Source organism: Martes martes, assembly GCF_963455335.1.
Source record: "Martes martes genome assembly, chromosome: 1".
NCBI lineage: Eukaryota > Metazoa > Chordata > Mammalia > Carnivora > Mustelidae > Martes > Martes martes.
In genome coordinates this window covers 73,109,273-73,124,232 of record NC_137888.1, presented here as the reverse complement: position 1 = coordinate 73,124,232, position 14,960 = coordinate 73,109,273, and positions in this window count along the sequence as shown.

Genomic DNA, 14,960 nt, shown 5'->3' with positions numbered 1-14,960 from the left:
TGCGAACTTGTTCAGGAGGTAAAGGGGCATTGAAAAAAGAATTATACGGCAAATATCAATGTGATTACTATCATTAATACATTGTTATAAATCTGAGGGTAAGCCACTTAGGATTTAAGTGAAAACTACCTAGAACAATGCCTTATATATAAAAGATGCTTAACAAACCTTTGTGGAGAAATGAGGAAGTAATGAAAAAGGAGAAATTAATAATTAATATGGAGTCACTGTCTATCACTGGTATTCATCTGGTCACAAAATATAGATTTTTTTTGGAATTTCTCATTGAGATCTGTTTAATGTTTCACATACAATAAACATCATTAAAGCCACTATATATTTCTAGAGTAATTCCAATGTTAATGTAAATTTTAATGACAGCAGAAGAAAACTAACAATTTTAAATAGTTCAAAATTTTAAAGAAGAAAGCCATTCCCAATTAGAGCAAATAAGTGTGATAAAACTGGGTATAACTGGCAGGCTTTCGGGGTAATTCCAACTTCTTATGCATCTAAAGATTGGAAAATTGTCAGATGCCTTATTATGTAAAACTAATATATTCTGTATGAATAAAAGCTAAAACATATGGGGAAAAGTATTGTGTTCCTAGTATCAGAGATCATGCATGAAAACAAATGAGCATTAATCAGGGATTAATTTGCAGTGTAATGCCATAAAACTTAGTGAATTACTCCAAAACACATGAGTAAATCTTAATTACTTTTTTCTAACCAAAAATTAATTTACCTTTGATCTTTCAAAACTTTGCTTGTGTACCACATTACTCATTTTGAGAAAGGTTAACTAGTTGAATAGGTATGGTGATGTTTTCCAGTATGTAATCATGATTCTTAAAATATCTAACAATGTCATAAAATTTAAACACACATATTAAAAAACCAGTTATTTTCAAGACTTCGGATGGTTACTTTTAAAGCTACCTATTGCTGAAGACTGATGTGGGATTTATAAACATTGAGTCTTTAAATCCCTTAATATTTCTCAACTCCCTAAAGATTTTCTTTAAATTTAGATAGAGATAATTAAAATTCTCTGGAAAAGTAACATTACGTTTTTGGCAGGCATTTCTGTGGTACTAAAAATACACTTTTTGAATGGATTAATACTAACATATGATATTTAAAACTTCCCAATTCCTGATATAACTAAGGCTAAAAAAGTAATTTTCTTACCGACAAAGTAATTTAGGCTTAATCCTCTTCAGGGGAAACAGATTTTAAATGCAGATGTATGAGAGAATTTATACTGCCCTTTTAAAAACTCCTGGAGTCTTTTGTTGGCTGAAAAAAATTCTAAGTAGGGCAAATTATTAAATCTTTTTCAACAATTTTACCATTGAAGTATGTAAGGTAGGGGAAGAATGACTAAAAGAGCTTCAGGAAACATGACCTTTGAGGGATGAATGGTGGGTTGGGTTCAATAGATGGAGCCTTCTGGTCAACACATAGTATTATGGAGACTGGCAGCAAAAAGATACTGGGTGCCTTAAGTGAGAGTTAATGAAAGAAGATAAGTCTGTATGGCTCGAGGGTTCATAGTGGGGAGAGGTTCTCCAGCAATGCATACTCTCTCTACTTGTATAATTGCTTACAAAGATCTCATCTTATTTCCTCATGCTTCCAGTCAGTGAAGGTACACTATCATCTGTGGTTGTTGTATTTCCTGCAAATTTCCTTTATATCACCTCTAGGAAAAATGTATTAAATAATAAGTTTTCTTTAATAATTTTTAGCATTTTGAAAATATCTTGTTTTACTTGAAGGAATCTGAGATTCCACACGAGGAGTTAAAGAACAATAAAGCCTAAGATCTGGGTTTTCGTATTCAGAGTCTTGCTAAATATTAATAGCTCAACACCATGGCCACAGTTACAGGTGCACCCAACTACTTCCTCTTTAGTAAAATCTCTGGCCTAATTTCTGATTTAGGTACACAGCCAGGGAGATTTTGCCTGCAGTCTGTGGGAACTCTCTCATATCAAAGCCTGACGCCATGCTACATTTTTTCAAATAGAATGGAGAAAAAACAACTACAAATCAAGCTGTTCTTTGTGAATCTGATTCATGATCCCCTTGTGTGGTGAGAAAACAAGGATGTTTATGTCTAACGGAGGTTATAATAGTAACTGTATCAGATGTAGACAAGCAAAAACTGTTGGATGGATTCTATGTGGGAAGAAAAGTACTAAATTCTGCTTTTGGAATTTGCAAAAGAAAATAAACTACTACAAAATAAAACCAATAAACAAAAATCTCCAGCAAAAATCATTACATTTCTGTGGGTAATAATGTAAAATATTCTTATTTTTTTATTTTTTATTTTTGTATTTGTTCCTAAGAACTACTGGGATAAATATATCTATCATGTATCTTCACAGAAATATAACTAGGTCAGTATGATTTGGAGGCTCTTCAAAGCAAAAAAAAATGCAAAATAATTCTTTTTTTCTATCTCCTTGTAACTCACAGTTCTTACCCGACTTAAAGAGAATTGAACTTGAGTAATAGCTCCATTAGAGCTCTTTTCCAGGAGCCAGTTCCCGTGGTCTCACTGGGTCCAGCTGCTGATGACTCACAGAGGAAGTGGTAGAGATTAGGGTGTATGGGGGAAAAATCAGAACAGCACAGAAATAAAGCAAATCAACCAACCATTACCTTTTGTGCCAAACAGAACAATGGCTTAACTACTGTGGTTCAGAATGATCCGTCTTATTCCACTCATTTATGCTATTCCTGTTGGAAGGACCACCAGGAAACCTGTGAAACACTATGGAACACACACCGGAATCCATGGCACATCTCAATTAATATTCCCTCCTGACTCAACTAGAACAATGAAGAACATCAAGCAGTTTAATCTCCGGCAATAATTCCTTTTGTCAGGTTGAGAGGTTTTCCCCTTGAATTAGGTTTTAAGATTGGATTTTCAAAATTAGTTAGTTATTCTACGTATTGTAAAGAAGAGAGCCCACATTTTATAAACACATGCATACGTCTAGGTAGAACATAATGAAGTCTGTGTGTTAGTTGGGGCATTGCTGCTACCGGTAATTTTTACTTGCTCTGAAATAAAATCAGTCTTTTATTAGCAAACAATTGTAACCAAACTGCACAGTTGTTAAAACTCTTCTTTCAATTTTCCTTAAAGGTTTGGAAATGTAAATGGGTCCTTTATATCACCCAGTAGAATTAAATTTGATCAGGAGGATTTTAAAAGGCTACATTGCAGATTCTTAGCTTAGTTACTGATGAACTGAAACATTTCATGGCTTCAAAGAACTGCGTGTTCCCAAACATTATAAATATATATATAACATATATGAATAAGTTTATTTTGGAAAGATCAGTATTATTGTCTAGCTGTTTTGTTTAACCACAGAGAGCTACAAACACTGACTAGTGTAGAAAGTAACTTAACTCTTTACTGACTGGCTAAAAATAAACAAACATAAAATTAAAATTGTTAGTCTATCCTGAATGCCAGTGGCTTACTTATAGTTTTGATAACATTCAGAATACTAACTAAGGGATGGGTACTATTTTATGATCAGGTTCATATATGGCAGTAACTGAGAAATTATCTTCAAATTATACAAGTATTAGAAACTGTAGTTTTAGCATTTGATGGGTGCTGTTTCTCTGATAAAAGTAATGGCAATTTTCCTATGCCATCACATGGTTAGATTTTTTAAAATGAAATACAAAAAATAAAATGAGCTTTGTAGGGTGTTTCTTAAATATTAGGCTCTAAACATGCTTTCTTATTTTATAATAATTAATGGGGGAAATTTTATTCTGTTGAGGCATTTATATGAAATATAAACCTTTTAAATACATGAAATCATTTGTAGATAAAGCATTCATGTTTTGACATGTAGATAAAACATTCTTATTTATTGATATAAAGAAACTTAAATGAATATATTTTGCCATTCTGAAAAAAATTAATAAATTAATATTGGAATTTTTAGCAATGCTTTATTGATCTGATTGAATTCAAGAGATTATTTTACCAAATCCACAAAATTTTAATATTAAAATTTTTTAAATACTGGAACTTTTTATATAAGTAAATCTATTTCAGTGTTTTCATTTAAATGGATCAATATTCTTTACCATTTTGCCAAAACAATTTATTGACTGGTATGTCTTTTAAAGGCTACCTCTAGGTACACTGCAGAATGAGAAAAAAAAGAAAAACTAGACATATACATCAGATACAGTATTTATTCACATTCCCCTTGGGCAGTAAAAACCATATGAGAAATTTTCTGAAAATAGAAAACCAGCTCAATCAAATTTTGAAGTAATGTCTAATTTGATCAGTCATAGAGAAATGTGCTTACACTAGAACATCATTCTTTGAAGGTTAAAAATCAAATAACTAGAGCCTGAATGGCTATTCTCTGTCTTTGGACTTCCAGTCTCATTTAGTCCAAAGCAAAGCATGGGCCTAATATTTAGGTAAGTTGGCTTACCCAAGATATTATTTATCAGAATTCACAAAGCAACAGTTACAAAAGCATGTTTAGTCATCCGAATGTTCTGAATTTACCAAGAGCTTCACAACCTCAGCCTGGGTCTGGGTCCCCAAAAATGTCAGCAAGCTTGAGTTGATGCTTTGTGCCTGTCTGCTCTCGATTGCCAGTTTCTCATTTCAGGGAAGAATTAAACTGGGCAGCTTATCAGCTGTTCATCAACTGTGGCCAGCAAGGAATAGGTTCTCTAAGGAAGAGGTTGAGAGAGGGGAGAAGGTGATTGGCATGGCTGGGTGATAATGATGTGTGAGAAGAGCTGTGTTAATACTGGTGTTTATTCAACAAATATTTATTGTGCACCCACCATGAACAGGGCATTGTTCTAGGCATTTACAGTTTTAGAAAAAAATGGAGTCTATCTAAAATAAAGAAATATTATCCTGTGACATTTAATGTCCATAAATCACCAACAACAATTTTGGATCTGCAAAGATGTCAATTACATAGAGTTAAACTATTGTTTTTGTTCATACATATATTTTTATAATAATAAAGGTATTTTCTAGGTATATAAAATGATTTATTATTATAATTTGTACAGAAAAATGTTTACTTCCTACCATAGGATAATTATTAGGTATTTTTCTCTATGTGATTTTCATTACCTATTGACCTCTCCATCGCACACTTCCTTCAAGTAATTTTGCAACAAACATATAAGCATTTCATACTGTGGCTCCTTTGAAGGCAAAACTCATCACATATTTTCTATCCTGCACTTAGTACCGTATCTTGATATTTAATAAAAGTGTACTTAATGAAAGCACAATTTTACACAGTCTCATATATAGGTTCAGAAGTATATAGTTACACACATGTGAGTGTTTAGCTTACATATACGCTTAAACGCACTTTATAACCTTCAGTATATTGAATAGGCAAAGGACTCACTGTCTATAGCAATGGTCTCTAAACTTTTTATCAAGCATTACTTTGCTTGATTTGGCCAAATGCTTGCCAAATGATTATTTAGTTTTAATATGAATCCTTATCTTTGAGCTAATCTATTTTATTGTTGTATATGATATTTATTCTGTGAATACATACAGTAAGCTCAAAGTTAAAATGAAATTCATCTAGATAAACAAAACTTGAAAATATTTACTTTATTTATTAATGTTACACATCTTATCTCTATCACTGAAATAGTATTTGATGGAAGCAATACCAATTATTATTACTCATTAAAGTACAAGTTTTAAGTTCAATTTATTTTGATACCTGTTTAATGATTGTCACCACTGAAAGAGATACTTCTCAAAGACAAGTAGTTCCAAATGCAAGAAGTGCATTATTGGTCTCTCTTCCTAAATTAGAATGTTAATTTTTCAATCCTATCTCCAATTATACAAAGGTTTTTGTTGAAATTCACCACACTTGCATGATGAGTATGTTCAGCTGCATTTTCTTTGCAGGAATCTTATAAAGTCACTGTCAGTTTTGAGGGCTAGCTAATTAAAACTAAATAATGAAGTCCACAAATCCACTTAACTATGCACTGTGTGGAAATACAACAAAAGCAAACAAAAGCCTTGATTCCTCTGTTAATACTTTCATGCTATGAATCCCTCTCTTGCTCTAGGACACATTGTACTTGCATATGGTCTCTGTGTGGGCTCTTGATGTGGGATGGTGTGAGGACAGGATGTCATTGGCATATTAGATATTAGTAAAGTTTAATATATGTCTTATTTATAGATGAAATGTAAATATAACTTAAAGTTTAAATATTTTGTTTTCACACCTAAAGAGATGGTCTAGCTTCCCTAGGTGGATGCATCCTTCTTTAAAGACCATGGACCACAATCATTGATAATGTCAAACTTACAGAGCCTACCAAGTAAATAAATGTTAAATTCTTTCTTTATAAACATAAACAAGTTTTGTTACTTTTAATAAAATTAATCAAGTATTGATTTTCTTCATTTTAGTGAACTTGAACATGTAAAAACAAATTAGTCAAATCTAAAACAAGTGTTTATTTACTAGGGCCAATAAATACATTTGTAAATCCACCCTGGTATAAGGCATACTCATTACTCTATGAACTATTGCCTCTTAAATCACACTTTTCATAATTTATAAAACTTTAATTTTAAGTGTTAAACCAACTGTAGATTGAAGTGCTTCTTAATAAAATAATAATTCTCAAATTTGAGGCATTTCTCTACATTTGATTTAGAAAGAAATATTAAATTTGTTTCTGATTAATCAATTTTATATTATAAGGCATATAGATTACTGTTATAATCATTAATATAATTCTTGATTTACAAATGGCAAAGTTGATAGAAAATAATAGCTGTGGTCAGTTCTTTTAGCTAAAAAATTAAATCTCTTACCCCCAAGCCATTTATCTGTACATTGTCTTTACAGAACTAAAAACAAAAAACAAAAAACCCTCCTACACATTAAATATTTAATTCCTCTAAGTTATCTTCAATAGCTGCTGTGCTCATTCATGACAATTTCTAATTAACTTTAAATGGCATTTAATAGCCATTGTCCCAACAAGTACAGAAGAATTAGGAGACATAATGCTTGTATTGTACAGAGAGTGGCCTATGTAAACTCTCAAATTAAATCCACACTGTAGTCAAAACTCATTTGATGTTTGCATTTCCTACTTTGCAGGCAAGATGGTCTCAAAAGGCAGAATAGGCTAAAGATGTGTTGGACAACTCTATAAGTACAGTCTCAAGACTCTTGTCATCTTAGCTGTCTAAATTACTTCAACAGGACTCAAGGGAATTTAAAGAGGAGAAATGACATGACAAACAATTATATTCTAACACTCTATTTATAACAATGCCCTTTCAGATTATTGTTCCTCCAGACTGACACATCACTGTAATCCCAGGGATGAATCAAGGGACTTAGAGTTAGATCACGCACAGCTTGTAGGCAAAGAAAAAAATAGGAATGAAGAGCTGACATTCAGGAAATATAGAGCGACTCAAGGATAAATTCAGCTGGGATGAGCTTAATTTATCAATGTCAATAACAACGGTGAACACATCGCAAGAATACATGCATATTAATTGAAAATAATTCAGATTAAATCACTGCAGTTTGACATTTTGAGATAGGCACTTTATCTTTTCAAGAAAAAGAGCACTATAAAATCTTTAATCTGAAAACACATCTTAATTGCATGTTATCACCTCCTAATTGCTTCTATATTATATTAAACATTTTGCTAATTACTAGCCTGATCATGGTGTAAATAGCTTGAGGCAAGAGCTCACATCCAGCTGAAGACGTTGGGAGCACAGGAGAGCCAGGAGGAAGTTCAGCACTTGTTTGGTTCATGGACTTGTACCTTCTTGGGGGCTTCCCGCCTCTACCTCAGATCTCTGGTGAGATAAAGAGATAAAGAAGCAATGGTGAAGATCAGAGACGATTATTCATCTGTCAGATTCTAATATTATTTTTGGAAAAAGTTTGCATTCTTTCTCATATGACAGATATGCTCTTTCAGATGGTGTTATGTGAGTTTTTGATTTATGTTAAAAACAGGCTCAGAGAAAGACAATTTTGCATCTACTTTTTAACTTTGATCTTTAGAACTTTGTCAGGATAAAATGCTGATTAAATATCAATTCCATATATGAACTCTTCGACCAATATGCATGTACAGTCCTTTGTACATATTAGAAGTTAGAGTTCTTCCTCAAAGTAATGAATAGTTTAAGATGGGTAGAATGTCTGTAACTGAATGGCAAAAGCATCTCTGAGAAAAAAGAAAATAACCAAAATAGTGACTACACTTCTCATATCATCAAAAATATATGCAAGAAAAAGATAATAATACAAAAGAGAATAATATGCATTGTTATTAAAAAAATTAAGTCAAATTAAACCAATGAAATGGTGTTTTGGGACCATATGCCTGGCAAAAGTTTTAATTCTTTTTTCTCCTTGTCCTCCATTTTTTATTCTTTAATAATAATCGCTATTATTTGCAAGGATTTAAGGAATTGGAATGATTATATAATATTTTTCAGGAAGACAATTTGCCAGGACACAATAAAATGGTCAAAACGTTCCAACCTGGTTTTTAAAATAATTAATTAATTAATTAATTAATTATTTGTCAGAAAGAGAGAGAGAGAGAAAGCACAAGCAGGCAGAGTGGCAGGCAGAGACAGTGAGAGAAGCAGACTCCCCGCAGAGCAAGGAGCCCTATGTGGGACTCAATCCCAGGACCCTGGGATCATGACCTGAGCCGAAGGCAACGGCTTAACTGACTGAGCCACCCAGGTGTCCCAATGTTCCAACCTATTTAACACATCTACACCACTTCTAAGAATTTTTCTTGAAGAACTCATACTAGAAGAATATATTTTGGAAGATTTCATATAATGATCTTTATCTTAGTATTATCAATTAGATTACTTATAAAAATAATGATACAATAGAAAATTATGCACAGTTTAATAGTCATTTGTGATTTTTTTTTCAGCTTTCCAGTTTTCTCCTTTCTAGGAACATGATGGGACTGCCTCTCTCCCTCCCTATTGAAGTTAGGCATGGTCATGTGACTTTCAAGACAACTGTTATGGGCTGAATTGTGTTGCCCACCCCCAAATTCTTATGTTGAAGCCCTAACCCACAATGTGACTATATTTAGAGACAGTGCCTCCAGGGAGGTAGTTAAAATTAAATGAGATCATAAGGGTGGGCCCTTATTTGATAGAAATGGTGTCCTTATAAGAAGAGGAAGAGAACCAGACTCTCTCTTCCCTTGCTCACACAAAGGCTGATTAAATATCAATTCCGGATATGAACTATGGTTCATATATGGTGGTGAAGGCACAGTGAGATGGTAGCCATCTACCAGCTAGTAAGAGGGCCTCAGAAGAATCTCCAGACTTGTGAGAAAACAAATTTCTGTTGTTTACACGACCCAGACCATGAGATTTTGTTATGGCAGCTTAAGAAGCCTTATGTAACAACTCACAACAGGCAATATTGCATAAGTGAGGAAAAATAAGACCTTTGTGTTTATTTGTTTTAAACCCCTGGAATTTGGACATTTTTTTTTTTTTTTTTTTGCCATGGCACAACCTAACCAAGCCTGATAAATATATAGCTGTTTTGGCTTACCTGTTTTACAGATAAGCTGTTTGTTCAACAAAAATATGTTTTGCAATATAAAAAAGGAAATCATTTTATTATCATTAAAGAGTTATTAGGAATAAACTAGATTATTACTCTAAAATGGTATAATAAAATAAATAAATGATTAAAAGAACACTTTTTAGTTATATTAAATCATCCTTATTTTCTCCTTTATGTGCTTTGCTTCTTTCCTCCTTTGTGTGTGTGTGTGTGTGTGTGTGTGTATCATAAGTTCTACTTTCCACATAAACTTTTGGTGTTACTACATGTTTTTGATTCCACTATTGCTGATATAATTAACTCTAAATGTTTGCTTCATTAATACTTTGTGAAGACTTTTTAAAAGTGATTCTTTTGACTTCTATTTTTTTTTGTTTTGTTTTGTTTTTTTAATTTGGTTACACTCTCTGCATCTGGTCTATTGGCTTCCATGTTGCCATTGATCTTTCTTTAATTACCCAGAGGACAAAAGATCATCTTCAATAAAGAAAGAGAAAGTAATGAAGGCAGAGGAAATTAATCCCTCCTCTTTTCATTGAATATTTGTCTGATTTGTGCCAAGTACTTTATTATTTTTTTCTTTAGTAACAGCTTAATGTTGCTCCAAAAGATTTTTTAACATTGGCCTCTTCTACTTGCTTTTAATTGTCTGTAATACTTCTTAATTTTAATGAAAAAAAAAAAAACTAACCTAAGATTTTGATTTTTTTTCTCTCCATCTATCAGAAATTTGTTGTCTTTACCTATATCTGCATTTCCTCATGTGGCCCTTTGGTCTTAAGGTGTGGTTTCCTATAATTTTTCTCATACTGTTCTTTGTTAAAATGTCTCATTTTAAAAGGATTTGTAATATTGACATCACTGGGTGGTTGCAAAGGTTAATAAACAGTCAAAGCCATAGTGGACTTCAATAAATATTATTTCTTTTTTTGCTTCCATTTCTCCTGTAAAATTCTACGAAATTACTTAGAAAATTATTTCCTGCATTCAATAAAGTTTATCATCTATTTAAACCATGATTAAATTATTTGAACACTGCATCAAGGACTGATTAAGTACTCTACAATGGCTAACTGAACATAATAATAAAAAAAATACCATTGTGCACTGATTAGAATGTGTAAAATTAAAAAGACTAATGTACCAAGTATTGACAAGTACATGTAGCATTGGGAGCTCTCATTTTCAGCTGGTAGAAATTTTAAATGTTACAACCATTTTGGAAAAATTAGTTTCTTAAAATGTTAACAGCCAGCTACTCTATAAGCCATATTCAACTCTTACATATTTTTCCAAGATAAAGTTTGTATACATTAAAAAAGAGATTTGTACACAAATGTTGGTAACATCTTTATTTCTAATAGCCCCAAATTGGCTATAACCCAAAGTCCATAAACAGGTGAATGCTTAAACAAATTATAGTGTGACCACACAAAGGAATACTATTTACACAACAATAAGACCTAGAAAATGCAAACTAATCTATAGTGATAGGAAGCTCATTGCTGGTTGCCTGCCTGTGGGGGTGGAAAGGAGGGCAGGTGGAGGGATTACAAAGGGCCACAAGGAAGCTTTTGAGTGTGATGGGAATATTCACTGTCTTGTTACAGTGATTGATTTGTGAGTATATACACATGTCAAAATATCATATTGTATATTTTAAACACTTGCAGTTTATTGTATATCAATATGTATCTATATAAAACTGTTAATAATCAAAATAAATTATGCACGAAACAGAAAAAATTTACTTTTATGCTACTACTGTAGGATGTTAATTTTTTAAAAAGATTTATGTATTTATTTGAGAGAGAGAGAGAGAGAGTGCACATGTGGGGAAGGGGCTGGGCAGACGACAGGGAGAGAGAATCTCAAGCAGACTCCGTACTCAGCACAGAGCCTGGTGCAGGGCTGAGCAGAAATCAAAAGTCTGATACTTAATGAACTGAGCTACCCAGGCACCCCTGTATAATGTCTCTTGATGGCCACATTTTTCATAATTGTTCTTGCCTCTTTTCCTTCCATCCGTCCTTCCTCTTTCTTAAGCATACTCTCTGAGATTCTGTGAAATCCTGTGCTGTTTAAGGTTTGATTTCAAGGATTTGACAAACCAAAAAATAATTCATAAATATTTTTGTTTCTTACTTCTGTATACTGAATTTTTCTTCAGCTATGTCTTAACTTGGATTAATGGAAGTCTTTCTGATTTTTTTTAACGCAAAAAAACTGCTATTGGATGAGACTTGAACTGATCTTTCAACCCTGCTATTGTGTCCTACTGATTGACTCACCACAGAATGTGGAACTCTGCAGAAGGTTCTGTTTCATGAGTTTATTTCATATTCCTGGCACCACAGTGCACATAATATTTGCTTGAATATGTTATCTCATCCATATTCAAATGTAATATCACAATAGCTAGTAATTCCTGATAGAAATGATACTAAGTAGTAAAATATGGTCCATTAGCTGTGTTCCAAATATATAAATATAAATATATATGTATATATATTTATGTAGCAATCTTAATAATAATATAAATTATGTTAAGGATCTGTAGCAGCAGAGGCTATGCCCTTCTGAACAGATGAATTTTCCTCAGAGGACGCTGATTAGTTCATTTTTCCTAATGAAGCTTTCATTTAGGCTGGAGTCACTCCTTGCTTCCATTCTGCTCCCTTTTCTAAGAGCAGAAGATGTCGTCTGCCTTTTTTGAAAGATAGAGCAATTTTGCTTAGATTAAAGAGAAATTCTGAATCTTTTCAATCTGGCCTGAGAGAAAAATACGTGAGCTTTTAGTCAATATGGGAAAAAGAAGTGATTCTCAAAAAATTGTATGGCAATTTTTTCTAGAATTATAGAATTTTAAGGAGGGAAGAACTAATGATCATCTAGACCTTTTTATTTCACATGTAAAAAGATGAGACAGAAAGAGCATCAGTAACTGATCTAAGATGGTGAAACAGAAGTGTTTGTTTGGGCCTGGCTAAATGATTTAGTCATCAATTGTCTTGTTTGGCCCATTCTATCCAAACGAGAGTCATTTCCCTCTACGTATACAGCTTGTAGAGAAGCTTTGTATGTTGTGTATAAACTGCAAAATTCAGAAACCAGATCAAGAAGCATGAACCTGGCAATAAACTTGAGGGCAAGATGTCAGCAATTATTCAAAAGTGTTAGCACAAACTAGAAGTCAAGCCATGCTACCTTTGTTTCAAGCTAAAGAGCTTCTGAGAAACTTAATTAGCAGTAGCTTTGTAGAATCTGTGAGTTATTCCAAAATACCCAAAGTTTTGGGTATTTTTCTTTTTCTTTGAGGTATGTATGTAAATTAGCATGTTAAATGGGATAGCTTTGTTTAAAACCTACAGAGATTTTTTCCCTCAATTTTTAAAGCAATGTAACTAATGTTTTCCTACTGGTAAAGTCATTTCTCTTTCCTCATAAATTGGAATTTAATCTTTCTAAAACATTACTTTCATTATACCACTCTTTTTCTTTTAAGAGTCAGAAACTCCCCATTACACACAACAGAACCAAAATTTCCCCAGGCCACACCAGCCTATGGAAGCAAATGAGATCACATTAACATTAATAACTAGAATCTCACTGCCTCCTGCCCTCACATGAATTACACAGGACCCCAGCCCCTTACAAAGCACTTACCCCACCCAAGTATTTCCAGGAGTCCCCAGAGGGTGTTTCACTCTTGCCCTAAACAAGTCACTTCCGCTGGGAATGGTTAGTACCCTGCTTGCATGTATAGTTCTTCCTTTCCGCTGCTCTTATTCCTCAAGCCTGCAGGCAGGGTAAGCTTCCAGTTCCTTTGGGCACCACAAGAAGCCAGATGCTGTGACTGCAACCTCAGTGCCATTCTCAAAGTAGCTCTGCTCCATCATCTCTGCCCTATCACTTTTTTCTCCTGCTGGGGTCACTGCTGCTCCGAAGGGTATGGACATTTCTGCAATGCAAGCAGGCACCGTTGATGTCCACATGCCACCATTATTCTGTTGGGCATTGGCCTTTTCTGGGTACCACCTCCAAAGCTCTATAGCTGCCAGCAGCCCGAGGCTGCGCTGGGGTCTATGGTGAAGAGTGGCACCTGCTACAGCCCTGGATGGGCTATTAGCAATATTGCTTCCTCCCCAGTGCTGTGCAAAGTTTTCTTTCTTTTTCTGTTTATTTAGTTATTTAAGGTAGGCAAGGGGGGTAAGAAAGGGAAAAAGTTCTGAATTCTATCAGTGAAAGTGCTGTTTCTCATGATATTGGCCAATGAGTTCTGTGACATTTGCTCTGGAAGTGGCACCCATGGGGCCTTCCCGTGCTGATAGTTAAGGTATGACAGCTAAGGCTCTCCTGAGGATCACGATCACAAAACAAGCGGAATTCTCTGGGAAAGCAGCTCAGGTTTCCATGCCAACACCCAGTGTCCGTGTCTGAATCTCACCTGGATCCTCACTATAGAAGAAATCCCCATATTCGTCCAGATCCACAATTTTGCTCAATCCCACCTGTTCAACACCAGTGCCTTATAATCCCTTTTTCTTTCCTTGGTAATCCTCAGTGTGGAGGTCACGTTGTGAATCATCCCCCAGTCTTTGTTTTTGCCAGCATCAAATTTGCCAACTTGTGCAACACTTCTCCTTAGTCTCAAAGACAAATCCACTCATATCAAGGCCTGTAGAGAAATTTCTTAGGAAATCTGGTGTAGGTAGGTAGGTTCAGCTGCAGGATCACTACAGATTGCCTCTCCAGCTCTCTCCTCCTCTCACCTCTTGGTCTCCTCTTTCTCACCCTCCTCTTTTTGGCCTAGGCCTCCCAGATTTCTGACTCTTTACCTGAAAACTTGTCTTCAGGCTTCTCACAGCTCATTCCTTTTTTATGTAGAGCAATTTAGCTCACTTCCAATTTTTTACCTTCAATTGTATGTATCTTCCATTTACCATGTGCTCAGTGTGACAGACACCTCTTAGAGGTTGGTGTCTGCCCCGCTTTGCTCTCAGAAAAGGTTTGACACTCTGCTATACACGTCTTGAGTAAATAAATGTAGAGATGGAAATGAAATTTTTGACTTGACTTTATTGGTGTCTTAAATCACCTACTTGACTTTATTGGTGTCTTAAATCACCTACTTCTAGTTCTTCTAGTGGGTGTGATCAGACTGTATATCAAGGCCCTTTTTTGGGGTCCTGCTGTATTAGTCTGGGTGGGGTATCATAGCAAGGTACCACAGGCTGGGTGGCTTACACTACAGAAATTTATTTTCTCACAGTTCTG